We start from the raw sequence: 21,751 nt of genomic DNA, 5'->3' as shown, positions 1-21,751 counted from the left end.
AGAGTTTTACCATGGGCATTTTCTAAGATGCCCCAACGTAGAGATAAAACGAACTTCCTGATGTTTTACCAATCTTGTTTCGTTTGCTTTCGCTTAAGTATTTTAAATTCCAAGCATTTTATCAGTTCTTAATACTTGACAGAATCGACCGTTACTCCTAAATACCATCTAATACCCAGTCCCTGTTGAAATTTCTCAGTTGTGTTAAAATTGTCGTTTACAGTTGAATTTGTTTGAATCCAGATCTAAATAAACAAGGTCTACTGATAGCCCTGATTTATGTTTCTAAAGTCCTTTCACATTTGTAATGGTTCTCTTCTTTTTACCTTCTCCACCCACCACCACTTTTATTTGCTAAAGAAACCAGGTCATCTGTCCTTTACAGTTTCCACATTCTGACTCTGCCTTCTGCCTGCTTGTTTCCCCATAGTGTTATTAAACACATTCATCTATTCCCTACTCCCTCTATTTTCTGTAAGCTGGTAGTAACAGCTAGAGGGTTGATTAGATTAGGGCTCAGTGTCTGTGTGTTCGCGGGGGCAAGAATACCTCACAGGTGATGCTACATGACTTCTTTTTGTATCACATCAGGAGGTGTGTAATGTGTGTGTGTCTCATTTTTAGTGATACCAAGATTGATTATTGTGGTCAGGTATAATCATCGTCTTTTCAACAAATGCTTTTGGCAGCCAGTGATAAAACCTGCTTACAACCATTCTTTTATTAGAGGTGCAAAATGGTGGTTTTCTAATTCTACCATTCCTTCTGCATTTGCTATTCCTTCTTCTTAAACTTTAGGTCTTGGTAGCTGCTTGCTTTAGCCAGTTCACTCACACTTCCCCTAGGAGTGGGCTGTGGCTAAGTTCATGGCGCAGCTATAACTCGCTTACTCTAATTCTGACACAACTTTGAGAAATAGCCTGGAACCAGGATTTCAGAGGGAGATTTGTGCGTTCCTCCGCTGTAAACTTTCAAGGTAATGACAACTATAGATAGTGTCAGTTTTATGCCCTGGTATAGTTTTGATGTTTGTGTGGTGTGATTTGAGAATAGCTGAAAGGTTGGCCTGATGAAAATATTTTCCTCTTTTCTGGCTATCGTGTGTGACACCCCAAAGTAGTGTCCTCCCTTAAGGACCTTATGCTGACTTGTGAATTGTAACCAGGTTAAGGTATGATGTTATCTGGGAAGGAGAATGGGAGAAGCAAAGACCAGCACATGAATAATCATATTAGTAGGAATTTTTTAATCTTATGGTTAGCTGCTTACCACCTCTTGTCTCCATATCTGGGTCTGGAACTTGCAGCTGGGAATAGAATCTGAGGTTGTTAGCTTGGATGAGGTAAGGAGGTTTCCATTGGTCCAGATAATGCTTGTCCCAATACTTGGGACTTGGTTCAGGTTTTTATGTGGGGTTTCCTAAGAAGGAAGACTGTTGAGGGGTAGAAGGCAGGGGAAGAAAAATGTTGAAAGATAAGAGAAATCACTTCTTTAGACTTCTGTAGAAGATGACTTTGGTTAAACTCTCAAAGTAGCTTAGAAACTAAACATGGGACTCTGCTTCCTGTTCTTTCTCTCACTACCATGTTGGCCAGGAAGCATGGAACAGTGGGATTCTAGGTTCTAAGGGAGTTTTCCTTATAGGTCAGCAGTAATAAAGAAGTTTGAAGGCAGAATTGAAGCAAGATGAAAGGCATAAAAGGATATGTGAGAAAATAGGAGGAATCACTTTCTTAAAGGTGAAAAATGGCAGATTGATCCCTTTTGCCATAGAAGAAGTTCAGTTTGAAATTTTAGAGAAACAAACCATTTTCCCTTTTTCACCTACTCAACAACCAGTTCTAACAAGGAAGTTCAGTATTTTTATCTTTATGATAATTTCAGAAACAGTAACCCATTTATTCCTAATAATGTTACTGAAAAATACCAGTAATTATATAATGACTGCAGAAATCACATTTTTAAGGAAATGAAGAGGGAAATGATTTTTTTCTTGTTACATGTCCTGAATTTATATGTAATTATCAGGTATAAAAGAACCTCCCTGGTATGCCTAATAACCACCTTTTGTCCTTGCATGAAAAGTCGAGGTTTCTTTTTTTTTTTTTTTTTTAATTCAAGGTTTTGTTCTGCTCGGCGTATTTCTGGCTGGTTGGGGAGATAGAGGCAGCTGTTTTATGACATGTCTCACAGGCCTTCTTCAGACCAGGGAGTGAATTGCTCTGGGAACCAGCTGGCCATATCCTTTGCCTGTCAGACCCAAGGCAAGCAAACAGAATTTAGGCAAACAAGTGGAAATCTGCCAGTATAGGGAGAAGTGGCCCTTGATCCAAAAAAACATGGTCTAATTACCTGCAACTCTTCTGATTGGTAGGTAATAACACATGGTACATAAACATGTATGGTTTTTCCCCATTAAGTTTGGGTTTAGTGGTTATTTGCTCTTTTAGGAAACATCCTTTGAAAAACAAGTCAGGAAATTGAAGAGAACAAAATAAAACAGAGCTTCCTTTCCCATTTAGTGATAGCATTGAGTGGTTATGTATACTGTCTATATGTCCCAAGAGCAGTAAAAGAATAATAGGTTTCCTTTTAATCAAAAAGAAACATTTAGCTTTTTCTACTTTAATAGATTTATTATCTACCTATACCTAACTAACATTTTATGTTTGTATTTAGTATGTTCAGATATCATATACCGTAGTATCGATTAAATTCTTTCTAATGTTTTCTAACGTTTCACATGAAATGATATTGATGTGTAGCATAATATGCAGACAGTAATATTTTTAGCATATCTATATAAATATTACTTAAAAAGGATGTGTGCATATATAATAAAGTCTTACATCCATCCATTTGTGGGTTATTTTGTTCATTCAGACACTCACTCATTCCTGAAACATTTTTTGAGTGCCTGGTTAATGCCAGGCACTGTGCAATCATAAAACCTATAAAGATCACAGGAGCTGCTGAGTGGAGAAGGTATTGTGGAATGAGGCAAGAGTAGAATCAGAAAGGCTATCTGGGGGGCTCTTAAAGAGTCTATGGTTTGGGCGAGAGCCCAGGCAGGCAAATAAGGATTTCTGAGATATCCCATGGGAGTGCAAAAGAAGGAATGGCAAACCAATTTGCAACTCAGCAATGATGTTAATTTATTACCAAGGTAAGATGGGGGAGGCTTCTACTTGTTCCATGTGTGTGAGATGGCAGGACAAATGGATCCCAGAGATCCAGCCTGCTTGTGTGGACAGTGCTTGGCAGCTAGGACAGGCACTTAACACTCCTGATTCAGCATGAAATGAATGGGTGTCCGACAGACAGTAGCCTTAGTTCCACTTGATCTTTTGTGACCTTGGACCCATCAGGATGTCACTGTATCACCTCATTACTGGAGCTGGGGTAGGACTGGGTCTGCAGGTGGGGAGATGAATGGGGCTGGTGGTGGAACAGGGGAACTGAGGCCTGGACGGATGTTTGCTGCTGCCGTTACCTCCGCTTGCTGTTTCTTTCCTCAGTGTGAAAGAAAGGTCCAGCTCATATGTCCTCTCATATGTCCTCTTTTTGATGAAGATCTGGATTTTCCTTGCAGTACTAATCACTCCTAGTACATTTAGTACACATCTACATTATAGTATTTATAATACATTTTATTTTTTTAAAAAGATTTTATTTATTTGACAGACAGAGATCACAAGTAGGCAGAGAGGCAGGCAGAGAGAGAGGAGGAAGCAGGCTCCCTGCTGAGCCGAGAGCCCGATGCGGGGCGCAATCCCAGGACCCTGAGATCATGACCTGAGCCGAAGGCAGAGGCTTTAACCCACTCAGCCACGCAGGCACTCCTAGAGGGGACTTTCTGAGGAAGTAACATTTAAGATGAGACCTGGTGACTAGAGGAGCCAGACACTGGTTATCAAAGGTATAGGACAGGACAAAGCTAATGCATGTGCCTTATGCCAGCAGTGAGTCTGGTACTCTGAAGAAAGAGTGGGATGAGCTGAGGTAGAGGTGAGGTCAGTCTGGGCTCAGCAACTGAAGGTGAGGCCGATGACTTTAGTTCGAAGTGTAGTAGGAAGCCATGAAAAGGTTTTAGTCAGGGCAGTGATATTTAGAAAGATTATGTTGGCTGCTGGGTGGGGAAGGTGTTGTGGAGTAAGGCTAAGGTAGAATAAGAAAGGCTATCTGGTAAGTGATGGGAGTACTTCAAGGGAAAGACGATGGTGGCCTGGACTCTAGTGTTACTAGCAAATGTGATGACAAGTGGTTGGATGCTGACATATGTTTTGGAGACAGGCCCAAAGTACTTGCAGATGGATTTCGTGTTGGAGGTTAAGGAAGGAGATGAATCACTGTTAACTTTTAATATTTAAGGTGTATAAACCCACCAGGGTGGCTGTTAATACTGTGACTGGGATGGGGCCTGGGGAGGAGCAGTTGGGGAAATGGGGAAGCAGGAGCTCCTCACAATTATGATTTTTCCTGAAGAGCTTAGCAACAGGACAAGTAAGAGAATGTGAGTGAGTAGGTCATTCTAGTTAGTCATTGCAAAGGGGGTTGAGGAGGTGACGGCCTTGCAATTGCACAGGGAGTTTGTATAGAGTTATACTTGGAGGAGAAGAAAGAGTTGAGATGCTTCAGCATGATGTGATCAAAGATCGCATGTACAGTAGAGTCAGGTCGGGTGAAGCTTGAAGGATGAGGGGATATTAGAGTTTGAGATTTTAGATGTGAGACTTTTCTGGGTGATTTTAGGATCCAAGCTGTGGTGATGGGTGTGGACAGCTGAAGAACGGAGGTAAAATCTTTAGGGCTTAAAATGTTGAAGAAATGTGGTACTGTTGGAAAACTTAAAAAAAAATAAAAAAGGATATTGGCTCCCAAAGAAGGATGAAAGTAGCCAAGACAGAGGAAAAAAAAAAAAAAAAAAGAACTAGGTGCCATGATCATGGGAGGAAAGCTCTGGAGGTTGGCAGATGACACTTAGGAGGCGCGATGGAAGGTGGTGCAGAAGCACAGTACGGCTTTCAAAGACTGGTGTGGAAGTAGACTTGTCTGAAGGCAAAAGAAGATGGGAGAATGTTGTCCCTGAATCCCTTGAAAAAAGGGAAGGGATAGTTCTTCACTAGAAAGAGACCGCAGGGGTGCTGAGCCCTAGGATGGTGGGAAGTGTAGGTTTCAGTTAACTGGGGAAGTATAGGGAGAACTCGTGGAAGGTTCAGGGCATGGGAGGACTTGCTGATGAAGGAATGTGGGCTCAAAGGGAAAAATAGAAAAGACTGTGATGAGGAAAGACAGTAGAATAAGCTGTGGGTTAAAGGTTGGAGGAGTGGGAGTAGGACTGGAGAGAGGGCTCAGAACTAGCTGGGGAGAAGATAAACTATTAGACTTGGAATTTGGGCAGTAATAAGAGTTATATAATTTCTGCATAAAACTATAAAGCTTTGGGACAAATTTGTTTGTTACAACTTGGTGGTGTTAAAATCTTAATTCCACACCACAGATAACTTGTTAGGTAACTTTTCAATCTGTCAAGGGCATTGTAATCAATATATCCAATTTAATATACCAGTAATTGGACGAACTGACTTGTGTTCCTTGATGAAATGCACTTGGAATGACCCAGCGGCAACCACACCGTACTCCTGCCCCAAATGTTCAATCTAAACTTGATCATGAGGAACAGGTCAATATATTTTACTTATTTGTCTTAAAGATTTATTTATTTGAGAGAGAATGAGTGAGACTAGCACAAAGAGGGGAAGGAGCAGAGGGAGAAGCAGGCTCCCCACTGAGCAGGGAGTCCAACCAAGGGTTCAATCCAAGGACCCTGGGATCATGACCTGAGCTGAAGGCAGACATTTAACTAACTGAGCCACTCAGGCGCCCTGAACAGGTCAATTTAAACTGAGGGGTATTCTTTTTTATTCTATTTTTTAGAAGATTTTATTTATTTATTTGACAGAAAGTAAGAGATAGTGAGAGAGAGAACACAAGCAGGGGGAGTGGGAGAGGGAGAACAGACTCCCCACCGAGCGGGGAGCCTGATGCAGGGCTTGATCACAGGACTCTGGGATCCTGACCTGAGCTGCAGGGAGGTGCTTAAAGACTGAGCCATGCAGGTGCCCCAAACTGAGGGGTATTTTTCAAAATAATTGGCTTAGATTCTTCTCAATGTCCATATCATGAAAGACCAAAAAGGACTAAGAAGCTGAATAACTGTTTTAGATTAAAGGACATTAAAGAGATAACAGTTAAATGCCATGCGTGATCCTTGATTGGATCTTGGCTTGGAAATAAACATACATAGCACAGACATCCCTAAAACCCACTTTGAAAGGACAAGGAAAATCTGAATATGGATTATATATAAGATAATAGCATTGAATTAGTATTTATCTAAGTGTGGTAATTATATTAAGGTTATAAAGGAGAATGTCCTTTTCCTTAGGAGATGCATGTTAAAGTATTTAGGGGTGAAGTGTTGTAGTATATGCACCTGACTCTCAAATGATTTAGCAATATCTATATATTTATAATACCTGTATCTTTTTATCTCTATATTAAAATCTGTTTCTTGGGTGCCTGAGTGACTCAGTTGATTAAGCAACCGCTTTTGGCTCAGGTCACGATCTTGGGGTCCTGGGATTGGGTCCCGCATCAGGCTCCCTGCTCATTGGGGAGCCTACCTCTTTCTTCCACTCTCCCTGCTTGTGCTCTCTCTCTCTGTCAAATAAATAATAAAATCTTTAAAAAAATAAAATAAAATCTGTCTCTTTACATTTCATGAGAGAGAAAGTAAATTTCTAAATTGAAAGATAAAGCAAATGCCTTAAATTTGTAGACTGGATTTTAAGATGTGATCGAAGTGAAAAATATTTCAACATTGATTAAACAAAAAGAATTATTAATTTATCAATTGACATTTAAATAAAAACTATTTTGAGGATTATATTAAAATCAATCACAGAGCAGTGTCAGTTAATGATATTGCCAGTCCCTTGCCAGATCAATAACCAATCATCATGATGAACTTAATAACAACATGCCTTATTTTACATCTTAGAAGTCATCCAAATAACCTCTGTTGGACAGATAGAGAAGCATATACTTTATTATTTATTCAAATCAGTATCTACTATGCATGCCAAAATACTTCCTTCATTGAGGAGGAAAAAGAGAACTTCTTTAGATGGACTTTTTTCATTCCTTTCATACATCTCTATCATTCATGGTATTTCTGGGGTAGGAGTCCATAGGCAATGTGGTGGGATTAAGGCCATAAAATGCATTATTCTGGCTCCTGACTTTCTGCCAGCCTCGTAAAGTGGGACAGCCACTAATTCGCAAAATGTATGCTTGGTTTCTGCTCTTAACAAGAGGAGAGATGGTTCCAGAGGCAACAGCTATACGTTGTGGCTAAGGAGAAAGTGGAGGTGGGGGAGGCATAAACAGGTGTCTCAAAACCTGTGTCTCTCCTTCAACCATATGAAGATGTGAGATGGTGCCATCTATGAATGAGGAAGTGAGCCCTTTCAAACACCAAATCTGCTGGTGCCATAATCTAGGACTTCCCAGCCTCCAGAACTATCTATGAAATAAGAGGACCTGACATGTGGATGCATTTTTTTAATTTATGAAACAATGAAGCTTTTTATTATTTTTTATTTTACTTTATTTTTTTGTTAGTAGAATCCCGTTTATTAAAAAAACAAAACAAACACTTGGGGTGCCTGGGTGGCTCAGTCGTTAAGCATCTGCCTTTGGCGGGGGTCATAATCCCAGGGTCCTGGAATCGAGCCCTGCATCAGGCTACCTGCTCAGTGGGATTCTTGCTTCTCCCTCTCTTTCTGCCCCTGCTTATGTTCTATCTTTCTCTGTGTCTCTCTCTGTCAAATAATAAATAAAATCTTTTAAAAAAATCTCAAAAAAGTTTTCTAGCCACACACAGGATGGGTATGTGTAGGGCGAGGTGTCTGTCCATCTAGCCCCAGCCCCCAGCCACATAGTTTTGGCAGCAATAAGGGTTGTGGGGTCATGTCCCTACTCAAATTAAAATGGTGTGTGTGAGTGTATGGGAAGGAGAGGGGGGCAAAAGCAGTGGGAGTGGTGGAGGAAAGGGACAGACAATGTCAGTAGTGGCAATGCCACAGGTGGGTGGCCATTTCATAACATTTCCTGTTGATCATACCACTGTGAACACCGTCTTTGCCCATCAACAGGACTAGCATCGCAGCAGTCATGGTGACAGTGATGTTGAAAGTGGGAGCTCTGCTGGTGCTCTTGGTAGGAAGATCCATGGTAAATTTCCCATCCCGCACCAGTGAGTCAAGGATAACAGAACATTTCTGGTCCCCAGGTGTCAGCCCACTTGTGAGAGATCTTGACTTGTTTTTGCCAACCAGGACACCAACCCAAGCAGGAATGATGTTGACAAAGGTTTCCCCAGATTGGTGGCCCAGATGAAGGGGGAGTCCTTATAGCATATACAGCCATCCTGACAGGCCCCGTGAGGTTGTTGATGTAGTGGTTCTATGGCGCTACTTGCATCTGGCCACTTTCTGTGCTGCTGCTGGGGCTGTGCACTGGGTTCCGGGGGCCTTGGGCTGGCGGGCAGGGGGAGGTGGAGATCTCGGGGCACGTGCTGAGATCAAGACTAAGAATGAAGCTTTTTAATTTTCTTTTTTTTTTAATTTATTTTTTAATTTATTTTATTTTAATTTTTTATTTATTTACTTGACAGAGAGAGATCACGAGTAGACAGAGAGGCAGACAGAGAGAGAGGAAGGGAAGCAGGCTCCCTGCTGAGCAGAGAGCCTGATGCGGGGCTCGATCCCAGGACCCTGAGATCATGACCTGAGCCGAAGGCAGCGGCCTAATCCACTGAGCCACCCAGGCGCCCCTTTAATTTTCTTTTTAAAAAGATTTTATTTACTTATTTGAGAGAGAGACAGTGAGAGAGAGGATGGTAGGGGAGAAGGTCAGCGGGAGAAGCAGACTCCCTGTGGAGCTGGGAGCCTGATGCAGGACTCAATCCTGGAACTCTGGGATCATGACCTGAGCCGAAGGCAGTTGCTTAACCAACTGAGCCACGTAGGTGTCCAAGAATGAAGCTTTTTAACGATCAACAAAAATGTAGGTTAAATGATCAAGCTGTAAAGGGAATTAAGAAAATAATTCCATTTACAGCATCATCAAACCCCCAAATATTGAGAATTAAGCCCAAAGAAGTGAAAGATTTCTGCACCATTATGGGATCAGTATGGCCATTCTTCAAAAAATTGAAAACAAAATTACCATTTAACCAGGAATTTAAATTCTAAGTACATAGACAAAGTAATAGAAAGTAGTGTCTTGAAGAGATATTTGCGATCTCACATTCATAGCGGCATTATTCATAATAGCAAAGAGGTAGAAGCACAATAAGTGTTGATCTTCAGATGAATGGATAAACAAAATATGGTATATATCCACAACAACAAAAAATCTAAACAATGTGAAAACAAAACTGAACAAACCTCTGTATCTCTGTGGCCAGTATGTTCTTGGGACATGAACCCACTTACACTAAGTAGTACCACCTAGAGTACTAGATTGTCAACTGTACTCCAGGGGGACCACATGTAGTTTTTCTTCTCTTCGCTTTGAGAAGATCTCTACCTTTATTGATGGGACAGATGTATCTGTCTTTTTTTTTTTTTTTTTAAAAGGTGAATCTATCTTTGAGATAGAATACTGAAAAAAAAGTAGGATCCAATTTTCTTCAGGTTATATGGAGGTAGAAGAAATGAAATATTATGGAGTCCAGTCTGGGTTCAGATGTCTGGATTAGCAGGTTTAAAAAAAAAAAGCCTGTTGTAAAGCAATGTTAGTTGCTTACGACATCAAGAAAGAGAAAAAATATTTGAGACATAGGTATTTTCATACTCTTAAAAACTTTATTTTTTAATTTTTATTTATCATTTATTATTTTTATTATATTCAGTTAGCCAACTTACAATACATCATTAGTTTTTTTCCTTTTTTAAACTTTATTTCTTCAGTGTTCCGAGATTCATTGTTACGTCATTAGTTTTTGATGTAGTGTTCAACAAACTTTATATTTTTCTAAAGATTTTATTTATTTGAGAGAGAGAGAGAGCATGAGCACGAGGTGGGTGCAGAGGAGAGGGAGAAGCAGATTCCCTGGTGAGCAGGGAACCCTACTTGAGACTATGTGGGGGCTCTGATCCCAGGACTGCTGGATCATGACTTGAGCTGAAGTCAGATGCTTAACCCACTGAGCCACCCAGGTACCCCATACTCTTAAAAACTTTGTAAAAACAATTTTCTTATGATTGTCAAAATATTTTTAAAACTATTTATTAAATAATATGCATATTTTCTAAAAATGAATTTTCTTGATTTACTTTACTGATTCAGTTGATGATTACAGAGCTGTTTTACCCCATTCAACATGTCTTTTAAAAATATATATTTTAAAAGATTTCTTATTTATTTATTTGACACAGAGAGAGATCACAAGTAGGCAGAGAGGCAGGCGGGGAGTGGGGTGGGGAAGCAGGCTCCCTGCTGAGCAGAGAGCCCCATGCAGGGCTCTATCCCAGAACCCTGAGATCATGACCTGAACCGAAGGCAGAGGCTTAACCCACTGAGCCACCCAGGTGCCCCTAAAAATATTTTTTTAAAAGCTCATGCTTCTAAGTCAGAAAAGAAGTATTTACTTATTGCAGAAAAATCAGAAAGTTCAAATTAGCAAAAAGAAGACAATTTAAAAGTGACCATAATATTACTTACCTGGTGAAAAACAATGTTAGTGCTTTGGTCTATTACCTCCCAGACTCTGCCCTATCATGTATGTGCACATATGTGGTTTTCATATAAATGAAATTTTACCTTACATGGGTTTTGTCATCTACCATTTTTTTTTTCTCACTTGACAAATATCATTGATATTTTTGAATCCTGTCTTTTCTTTTAGCGGGAACTATGAGCTTTCTTTCCTAAGCAAGGCTAGATGGCTCCCATCGTTATGACATTCAGACATCTTAAACTGATGTGTGATCAAAATGCATTCACTGAAGTCCTGTTTATCAAGGTGTTTAGTCTTCCAATTTCAGACGTTTCTAGCAGGAATGAATATGGTCTTTCTGGTCCTATAGGATTCAGTGTCTTCATTTCTTTTCTATGCTAGGAAGCATTTTACTAATTTGGGCTCTGGTATGGATATTTGGAGAAGTTGTAGCTGCTTTACTTGTTTACTGCTCCATACAGTCCCTATATCTCATCAGATCACACTACACAATCTTGTTAGGAAAAAGGAAGATGGGCAAAGACCAGAAGGGCCAGGCTGGAAGATAAGACCACCAAATAGCTTTACAAAGGTGACAGTTGAGCACACACGTGGCAATATCAGGCAATGGAAGTGACATTCCAAATGACATGTCTTTTCCCACCCCCACGCACTAAAAATGCTTGTATGAATTGCCAGCAGATAAAAGGTGAAAGAATACAATGCGTGGTAACTCCTGTTAAAGCTTACAGGTAAAAGACTGAATTCTTGTGTGAAAATAATGGCTTCCTACTTAATAAACTGGAGTTGTTCCAAGGACATCTTTTCATGTATGGAGCAGGTGCAGATGAAGTTTTGAGAAACTTGTGCAGTATTTTAAAAAAATAAAACATTTAATTAACAAGCTTGAAAACAGTGGAGCACTTGAAGTGGAAATAAAACAATTGTTTTATATCAAACAGTGCAAATCCAATTTGTGAATACAACTATATTGAAAAGCTGTAAAATATTAATAAATTGCTGTGGGCTTTAAAAAAGAAGTTTTAATTTTCTTTCAAGGTTTCCTCTTGAGACAAGTTCTAAACCGGAAAAGATGTTCAAATGAATGCAAAAAAAAGTATATTCTTTTTGAAGGTCCAAAAGCTTATTTAAAAGAAGCAAGATGAAAAGGAGAATATTTATAAGCACTAAAAAAATAAGTCATATGCAAACACATCTCTGTATGTGGATTTTGTTTGCTGAGTTTGTTTGAAATTGTGATTGCGGATTTTGTTTGGAATTGCAATTGTTTTCGTGACTCTTTAATAATTTGAAGGGATTTAAACATAATGGATTAAAAAAATAATGTCATATTAAAGATACATGTAGTTTTCTAAGGGATAAAGCATAAGGAGATCTGTAAAAGTTATGTAATAAGAAGAATCTGGAGAAAGGTATCATTTCAAGATAAGAAGACTCTGCATTAAATTTTCCATAAAGTAATTCTTTCTGACCCCAGCCTTTTGTGTTAAAGTCTCTGGTGACAGCACACACTGTTGGTCATATTCAGTCTTGCTCCACCATGTTTGGTAGGCTCTCAGGTATCGGTTCTTTGCTGACTCTGGTCAGGTTAGGTGCCCTGCAAAGCAAGCTGGGAAAATCCTTGTGATGACAGCCAGACCTTTTGGCAAAGTGTCCAGAATTGACAGGTCACCCGTGCTCTTTCCCTTTGCATTTCCTGTTTGGAAAAATGCAGCAAATACAAATCACAGAGCTGCTTCTGGGAAAGTCTGCTTGCACTGTGGTGACCTAATGAGATTAAAGAAAAACTTGATTCCTGGATCCTAACAAGGAACAGGTGATCCTGAAGCTACCAGAAGAAAATGAAAGGTCCGTAGGTCGATGTTTTTTCAAGGCACTCACAGGAAAAGGCAGAACAGTGGTCACCATTTACAGACTCCTGGACATACTGTAGTCCACAAGCCTTTTAAATAGCTGTTCTCACTCCTCATATTAACCATATAGGTTAAAAGCAGATAATGGCTTAAGAGATGATGCTCTGATTTTCCATTTAAGAAAACTAAGAATCTCATTCTATATGCTTACTTTTCCATGTCTTGAAATTGTAATACCTGGACTTAGAGTATAATAATTTGTTTTTGTTTGGAAAAAGTAAACAACCATCAGTGAGGAAAAAACAAGGCAATGGATGGGAAATGGAGAAACTAAGCTGCTGAGTACATAGTGCATCAAGCATTCTGTGCTATTACGTTAGTTAATGCTTACGCTTACAAAGTGCTCCATTTTCTCAAATGTAGCTGCTATTCCCCCTCTAAACGAAAGCCTTATTAAGCTGCTCAGTTTCACTTCCCTTGTATTTCACATGGGGTTTAGATCTTTTGATCTTTCAGTCGCATTTTGCCTTTTGATCCCTTGATTCTCTTCATTCAATCTGTTTGCTTAATTATTTAATCTTCTTAATTCTCACCCTTTTCCTCTACTCTCAGTCAACCTTTCATCTTTTTAGGTGTCCTGGAACATCTTACTTTTCTTTCTAACCTTTTATCTCATGAAACCTTTTATACATTGAAAGAAGTCACAGAGATTAAGGATAATTTCTACTTACCTAAAAAAAAAAAATCACAATATTTATTTTTCCTTTTCGTATCTCATCGTGGGGAATGAAATACAAATATTGTCATGTTCATGTTTTCCTGTATTATTGTTAAGTCCTTGCTAGGATATTGTTCACCATGTAGAAGAACCATAGAGAATTTTAGAAATTATAGCTACTCTTTTTTTTTTTTAAGATTTTTTTAATTTATTTGACAGAGAGAGATCACAAGTAGGCAGAGAGGCAGGCAGAGAGAGTGAGAGGCAGGCAGAGAGAGTGAGAGGAAGCAGGCTCCCCGCCGAGCAGGGAGCCCGATGTGGAACTCGATCCCAGGACCCTGAGATCATGACCCGAGCCGAAGGCAGCGGCTTAAACCACTGAGCCACCCAGGCGCCCCGAAATTATAGCTACTCTTAACCAGAAATGAAGAGGAAGACTTTATCAGCTGATCTCCTCCTGGAGCCTCCATCAGCATCTGGATTTTATTTGCTAATGTTTGAGAAAGTTATGGAGGTCTACATATGACATACAGCAGAATTTCATCCCCAGGGTGGATTTGACCAAACTTCTCCAGGTCAAGGGCTCCATTAAAGAGAGTAGTATTCAAAGAGGAAAACAATGCTTTGGTCAAGCACATATATATGTGAATATTGGAAAATAATTTTGGGAGAGATACTAGAGTACTCTAGTAAAAATTCATAACCTTGACAAACTACTGAACTTCTCTCAGCCTGTTTCCTTACCTACAAAATGGGAAAGGTGATGATAATATCTATCTTCAAAGTTGTTGTGGGAATTAATGAGTTGCTAATTATTAGTGAAATTTTGCGACAAATGGAAGTTACTACTAAATATTAAAATATGAGATTGATTATCACATCTTTTTAAACACAGTAGGCAGAAAAGATATTTTTTCCTTTTTTTGTGGTTAAGAATTAAAAGGCATAAATAACTCCAATACTCTTAGTCACCTCTGAAATAGGTATGAATGTATACTCATACTTTAAATGGCTTTAGGTAACTATGCATTGTTGATTTTTTTGGTCTCCCTCTAGTTGTAGACATCATTTCTGGCTGCCATCAGTCAGTTTTCTCTTGCTGATTCCAATACGCTGCTGTATGTTGCATACCATTCATTCACTCTAAAGACCAGTCCTATCTAATAGCCAATAACTAACTTAAAGTTTACTAATAGCCACATCAAGCAAGATAAAAAGAGTCAGGTGTAATGATCTTTAGTGATTTCTTTTTTTAAACCCAATATATAAAAATATCATGTCAACATGTAATCAATATACAAATATTATGATTACATATGATTACAAATATTTTATATTCATTTTGTCATACTAAATCTTTGACTCTGGTGTGTATATCTTACTCTTACAACACATCTCAATTCTAATGTTAAATTTTTATTAGATACTTGTTCTTTACTTAGATTTCATAAGTTTATAGTTGAAAGTGTAGATTCACATATCCAAATTGTTTCAAATATTTTAAGTTTCCCAGTAAACAAATTGAGTATCCATTTTAAATTAAAATAAATTAAAATTAAATAAAATTAAAAATTCAGTTCCTCAGTCGCACTGGTCACATTTCTGGTGCTCAGTAGCCACTTGTGGTTGTGACCACCACATTGGTCAATGTTGCTAAGGATGCTTACTGAGCACCTATGATGTATATGAAGGCATTAGGCTAGAGACAGATTACAAGATATTGTTCCCTTTCCTTTCCTCAAGAGTAGGGAAGTTGAGGGGAGTACAAAATACGTAACGTTCTGAGAGTAGTTCTTTGTTTCTTCCTATAGAATAATACGATTTTTATGGCTGAAAGTACTTGTTTTTTTCTGAAGATTTTATTTATTTATTTGAGAGTACATGTGAAGAGCGTGGGTTGGGAGTTGGCAAGGGGGAGGGGCAGAGGGAGAGGGAGAAGGAGAAGCAGGCTCCCGGCTAAGCTGGGAGCCTGACACCAGGCTCCATCCCAGGACCCCAGGATCATGACCTGAGCCAAAGGCAGATGCTTAACTGACTGAGCCACCCAGGCACCCTGGCTGCAAGGACTTTTCAAAAATTCCTTTTGAGTCAGTGTCCATGACCAAGATGACTGAGGTTCCCTGGCAGTCTGGCTTGTCAATAGTGAGCATTATTCTCTATTTGTATATGTCACACATACAGGACTATGCATGATTGTTAAAATTATATATGCTTTTCATGATCTAGTAAAGCACTTTCCATTTAAACTGGGGCTTTAAACAAATAGCCCAATATATGCCAGTGCACCATCCAATTTTCTAAGGCCAAAATGTATGCATTTGTCAATAATTCAAGCTTCCACTTCATATTGTTGTTAACTTCAGATTTCTCTCTCATTTCGTTCCTAGTTATTTCATCGAATAACTAGCTTTTGCTCATTATTTTTTGCTACTGAACTCAGTGTTGCACAGAAAAGTTGATTTGTTAATTAGTTTAATCGCCTCTTCTCATAATGACGGGGTAAGATTAGCGGAGGAAGCTTGTTATCAATCTGTGCTACTGGTAAGCAGTAATTATGGATAATGATGCTTTTGTCTTGCCGCATTCTGAAGATTGTCTTGAAATCCTCCTCGCTGAAATAGCAAATGGACTGTCATGTTGAATTTTCCTCTGGTTTCTTCCCATAACTCATCCCCTACTCTCCCCCCAATGAAACAAAATTGCAGCTTGTTAGGTGGAAGCTCATTTGAAGTCTCCATTCTCTTGAGTGTTCAGCTTGCATAGGGAAGTGCCAGGTGCTCAGCCGTGGCCACAGCCTTTGCCTTTGGCTTCAGGTTCCGGCTCAACTGGCATCCTACGTCTTTGATTTTCCTTTTGCTTGAAGAGGCAGCGGTTGTCTTGACAGCAGAGCTAAAGCTCTGTCCTTGTACTTTGATGCACATTGTGGTACAATCTAATAATCAAAGTCATTTGTCAAGGAACGGGGTGTTCACACTTTTCTCTGAAGAGACTGGAGTAAACAGCAGATTTTATGTGGATGTACGCCAGAAATGGCAGTCTCCACCACTTTAGAAATGTGCCTGGAATGCAGAGCCCAGAGTAGATTTTAACCAAGACCATATCTTTATATTAGTGGTTCTTAACAAGGGACAGTTTTGACTTCTAGGGGATATTTGGCAATATCTGGTGACATTTGTGATTTTTGTGATTGGAGAAGGAAGATGCTGCTGGCATCTAGCGGGCAGAGGTCAGGGATGATGCTAAACATCCTGCAATGGATAAGACAGTCTTCCACAATAAAGAATCCTCTGGCCCCAAATGTCAGTAGTGTTAGGGTTGAGAAACCTGCTTCGTATGATTCCGAAGGGACCACTGTGGCATATTTGATCCTCTCCCTTCTCAACAGCAAATTATTTATATGGGTTGGGGAATAGTTCATTCAGTACAAAAATTGGAATTGCAAAAGCATGAATTCCCATGGCCTGCTATGGGGACTCTTTATGGAATAAAAATGGGGGAAAAAAACACACTCTCTCATAATTAAAGTAGAAATTTGTTTAATTTATATGTTTGCAAAAAGGTAATGGAGGCAATGTGCTAAACTGACATACTTTATTTATTTATTTTTAAATGTATTTATTTGACAGAGATCACAAGTAGGCAGGACAGCAGGCGGGGGGGGGGCGGAGCAAGCTCCCTGCTGTGCAGAGAGACCAATGTGGGGCTCGATCCCAGGACCCTGGGATCATGACCTGAGCAGAAGGCAGAGGCTTAATCCACTGAGCCACCCAGGTGACCCTAAACTGACATACTTTAGAGTCACCACCAAATTCCCTAATAGAACCACATTTTTTTTTTCCACCAGCAGGGAGAAATTATGCAGTTCACGAATGTAACTGTATATATTTTGGTCAAAGGCTGCTTGTATTTTTTACTTCTTGAGATTCGACTCCATTGGGGGAAAACCCTAATGTTGTGGTTTTGTATGGCCCCAAATCCATTCTAACTCAGAGTAACTTGGAGAGAGGTTCAGATATGAATATATCTTATGAAAGTAAAGAGTTTGTTTGAATACACAATTTCTAGGGGTGTCTCACTGAGGGGAATGTCTGGAGTTATAGAGGCAGGGATCTCTTTAGAACTGACAGTCACCATCCTTTCTCATATCTTCTTCTTCTTCTTCTTCTTTTTTAAGATTTTATTTATTTATTTGACACAGAGGCAAGTAGGCAGAGAGGCAGGCAGAGAGAGGGGGGAAGCAGGCTTCCTGCTGAGCTGAGAGCCCGATGTGGGGCTCGACCCCAGGACCCTGGGATCATGACCTGAGCCAAAGGCAGAGACTTTAACCCACTGAGCCACCCAGGCACCCCTCTCATATATTCTTCTGAGCAGTGCCACAAACATAAACTTATTCTCGGCACTTACAGCCTGGCATGTGAAAATGGGATGACATATTTAAAAATATTTATGTATTTCCCTAGATCAATTTCAGCAAACAATGGTAACTTCATAAAGGAGACATTGTTAATGATTTTAGCTCTCTCTCTTGAGAGGTGGTGAATTTTCTTTCCCTTGCTGCAGCTTTTCTGGAAGTAGCTATATGATCCCATGGGATATTCTTATTGCATGGAGTTGGAAATCGTGTTAGGTGATTTCTGAGATCCTTTATAACCCTGTGGTTCTCTGATTGAATGGTTTTTTGAGTTTATCATTAAGAATTTATAATAGTGCAGCCTCTCAATTCCTAACTCCCCACTCCTCTATGTACACTTCTTCCTAATTTCACCTCATTTGTTGTTGTCTCCATGATCTTCCAAATGGAACCTCAGTGAATATCTTCTCTGTCCCGTGCAAGTGCCATGCTTTGTCAGTGTCCTACTCCTGGAGTGTCTTCTGTTCCTTAAGTCTTAGCTCACGTCTTACCCTTCACGAAGCTCTTTCCTACTGTTGTAGTCCAAACTACAAGAAACTGTGGTTCCCCTTTCTTATTGCTCCTATACTTCTAATCTGGGTTATAGAATATGGGGAAACATCTTGATTTTTTCATAAAAGTAGATGTGCCAGCAGAAGACAAGTGGATTTCTATGGTAAGTCCTATGGTTTTTATGTTTACTTCGTATGTACGAATTTTTCACCTCTTCATAATTTATGATGATGAGGCTGTTTATCCCTTGGTTATAAATTGTCTTTCATAAATGTTCACCTCTTTAATTAAACTCTAATTTTCTGGAGCTGTACATTTGCTTTGATTCCCCATTTATGCCTTTTATAGTACTGGTGTCAGGGGACTCAGGCAATACAGGATGACATTTAATGAGGGGCTGTGGACCCAGGTGACCTGGTAAGCATGACCAACATGGTGAGGCACACCTTATAAACCAATGGAAGTTAATGTTCAACTTAAATAATCACACGTACTTATTTATATCTATTTTTGTATCTCCTGTAACAATAATAGAAATACTTCCTCTCAGGTTATTTTTTCTGTTCTTTTAAAAATGTCAGTACACGACTCTGTTTCAGTTCTCCTGGGACTCACATGAAGCTTATTTATTTTACTGTCCACACCACTTGTAATGTCAGGAGAGGAAAACAGAGAAATGGGAGGGAAGCAGCAGGTTTTGTAGGTAATTACTACTTTTGTGATGCTGTGTGGCTAAGTGGTACATCTATTACAGTTTCCCTTAAACTCCCCCTGGATCCAAGGGGAGTTATTGTTGTTTGCAGAGAGCTACTAGACTGACCACTTCTTCCTTTCTTCTTGCAAGATGTAAGAAGAATGAGAAGGATACTCAGGTGTAGATGTTTTCAGTATAAAATGAATAAGGGATGTCAATTATAATGAAAACAGATGCATATACTTTTCAGTTTTGTTTTTACATCAAGAAGTCAAATAGATGATATATTTTGAATTATTAGTAGATTAAGAAATGCTATTACTTATTAAAATTCTATTAGCTTTTAGAATTTAGATATTAATCATAGAACACTGGCATATGAACTTTAAAATATTAATTTTCATATTAATGAATGAGAAGCTTGTCAAGGAAATGACATTCCAATCTTTTCTCTTCTTCCTTTTTAAAACATTCTCATTTATTTTTAAAATTTCTTTTCAGTGTTCTAGAATTCATTGTTTATGCACCATACCCAGTGCTCCATGCAATACATGCCTCCACAATACCCACCATCAAGCTCATCCAACCTCCCAACCCCCTCCCCTCCAAAACCCTCAGTTAGTTCCTCAGAGTCCACAGTCTCTCATGGTTCATTTCTCCCTCCAATTTCCCCCAACTCCCTTCTCCTCTCCATCTCCCCATGTCCTTCGTGTTATTCCTTATGCTCCACAAATAAGTGAAACCATATGATAATTGACTCTCTCTGCTTGACTTATTTCACTCATCATAATCTCTTCCAGTTCCGTCCATGTTGATACAAAAGTTGGGTATTCATCCTTTCTGATGGAGGCCTAATATTCCATAGTATATATGGACCACATCTTCCTTATCCATTTGTCCATTGAAGGGCATCTTGGTTTTTTCCACAGTTTGGCAACTGTGGCCATTGTTGCTATGAACACCAGGGTACAGATAACCCTTCTTTTCACTACATCTCTATCTTTGGGGTAAATGCCCAGTAGTGCAATTGCAGGGTCATAGGGAAGCTCTATTTTTAATTTAACGAATCTCCACATTGTTTTTCAAAGTGGCTGCACCAAATTGCATTCCCACCAACAGTGTAAGAGGGTTCCCCTTTCTCCACGTCCTCTCCAACACCTGCTTTTTACTGTCTTGTTAATTTTGGCCATTCTAACTGGTGTAAACTTGTATCTCAATGTGGCTTTGATTTGAATCTCCCTGATGGCTGGTGATGATGAACATTTTTTCATGTGTCTGTTAGCCATTTATAACGACATTCCAATCTTCTCCTAACTTTTTATTTTATTTTTTATTTTTTTAAAGATTTTATTATTTATTTGACAGACAGAGATCACAAGTAGGCAGAGAGGCAGGCAGAGAGAGAGAGGAAGGAAAGCAGGCTCCCTGCTGAGCAGAGAGCCCGATGCGGAGCTCAATCCCAGGACCCTGGGATTATGACCTGGGCCGAAGGCAGAGGCTTTAACCCACTGAGCCACCCAGGCACCCCCTAACTTTTTATTTTTATTTATTTATTTATTAACATATAATGTATTATTTGTTCCATCATTGGATTCATCAGTCTTACACAATTCACAGCGCTCACTGTAGCACATACCCTTCCCAATGTCCATCACACAGCCACCACCTTCAACCCACCCCCCTCCCCTCCAGCAACCCTCAGTTTGTTTCTTAAGATTCAGGGTCTCTTATGGTTTGTCTAGCTTTTTATTTTTATTTTAGTATTTTTAAATTTTTATTTTTTAATAAAGATTTTATTTATTTGATAGAGAGCTAGAGAGAACACAAGTAGGCAGAGAGGCAGACAGAGAGAGGAAGGGAAACAGGCTCCCTGCTGAGCAGAGAGCCTGATTCGGGGCTTGATCTCAGGACCCTGGGATCATGACCTGAGCTGAAGGCAGAGGCTTTAACCCACTGAGCCACCGGGGTGCCCCTCTTCTGCACATTTCTTGACAGATTTTTTGTTTTTGTTTTTTTGGGTGTTGAGTTTGGTAAGTTTTTTTTTTTTTTTAAGATTTTTAAAAAAATTTATTTGAGGGAGAGAGAGAGAGAGCACTAGCATGAACAGTGTGAGGGGCAGAAAGAGAGACAGACCTCCCGCTGAGCAGAGAGCCTGACTCCAGGCTCAGTCCCAGGACTTTGGGATCATGACCCGAGCCAAAAGCAGACACTCAACCAACTAAACCACCCAGGCAACTCTTTTTTTTTTTTCTTTTTTTTTTTTTTTTTTCCCGGGGAAAGCGCGAGCGCAGTCCCCCACTACCACAAATTATGCAGTCGAGTTTCCCACATTTGGGGAAATCGCAGGGGTCAGCACATCCGGAGTGCAATGGATAAGCCTCGCCCTGGGAAAACCACCTTCGTGATCATGGTGTCTCCCCTGCCAGGCAACTCTTGCTGAAATTTTTGCCTTCATGTTCATTAGGTATATTGGTCTGTAATTCTCCTTTTAGTGGGGTCTTTGTCTGGTTTTGGGATCAGGGTAATGCTCGCTTCATAGAATGATTTTGGAAATTTTCCTTCTATTTTTTGGAAAATATTTCAGAAGAATAATATTAATTCTTTTTAAATGTTTGGTAGAATTCCCCTGGGAAGCCATCCAGCCCTGAACTCTTGTTTGTTGGGAGATTTTTGATTACTGATTCTATTTCTTTGCTGGTTATGGATCTGTTCAGGTTTTCTATTTCTTCCTGTTTCAGCTTTGGCAGTTTATATATTTCTAGGAATTTATCCA

General features: G+C 39.5%; 1 non-coding gene across 1 annotated transcript; it reads right to left on the bottom strand.

The window, feature by feature from the left end:
• Positions 1-21,248: 21,248 nt before the first annotated feature.
• On the bottom strand, positions 21,249-21,412 carry LOC123942775. Its single transcript, XR_006818469.1, has one exon. It is a non-coding gene; the product is annotated as a U1 spliceosomal RNA (small nuclear RNA).
• Positions 21,413-21,751: the final 339 nt, after the last annotated feature.

The sequence above is a fragment of the Meles meles genome, chromosome 5 (genome assembly GCF_922984935.1).
Source record: "Meles meles chromosome 5, mMelMel3.1 paternal haplotype, whole genome shotgun sequence".
Taxonomy (NCBI): domain Eukaryota; kingdom Metazoa; phylum Chordata; class Mammalia; order Carnivora; family Mustelidae; genus Meles; species Meles meles.
The sequence above is the reverse complement of the archived record's forward strand: the minus strand, read 5'-3'. Positions and strand labels throughout refer to the sequence as shown.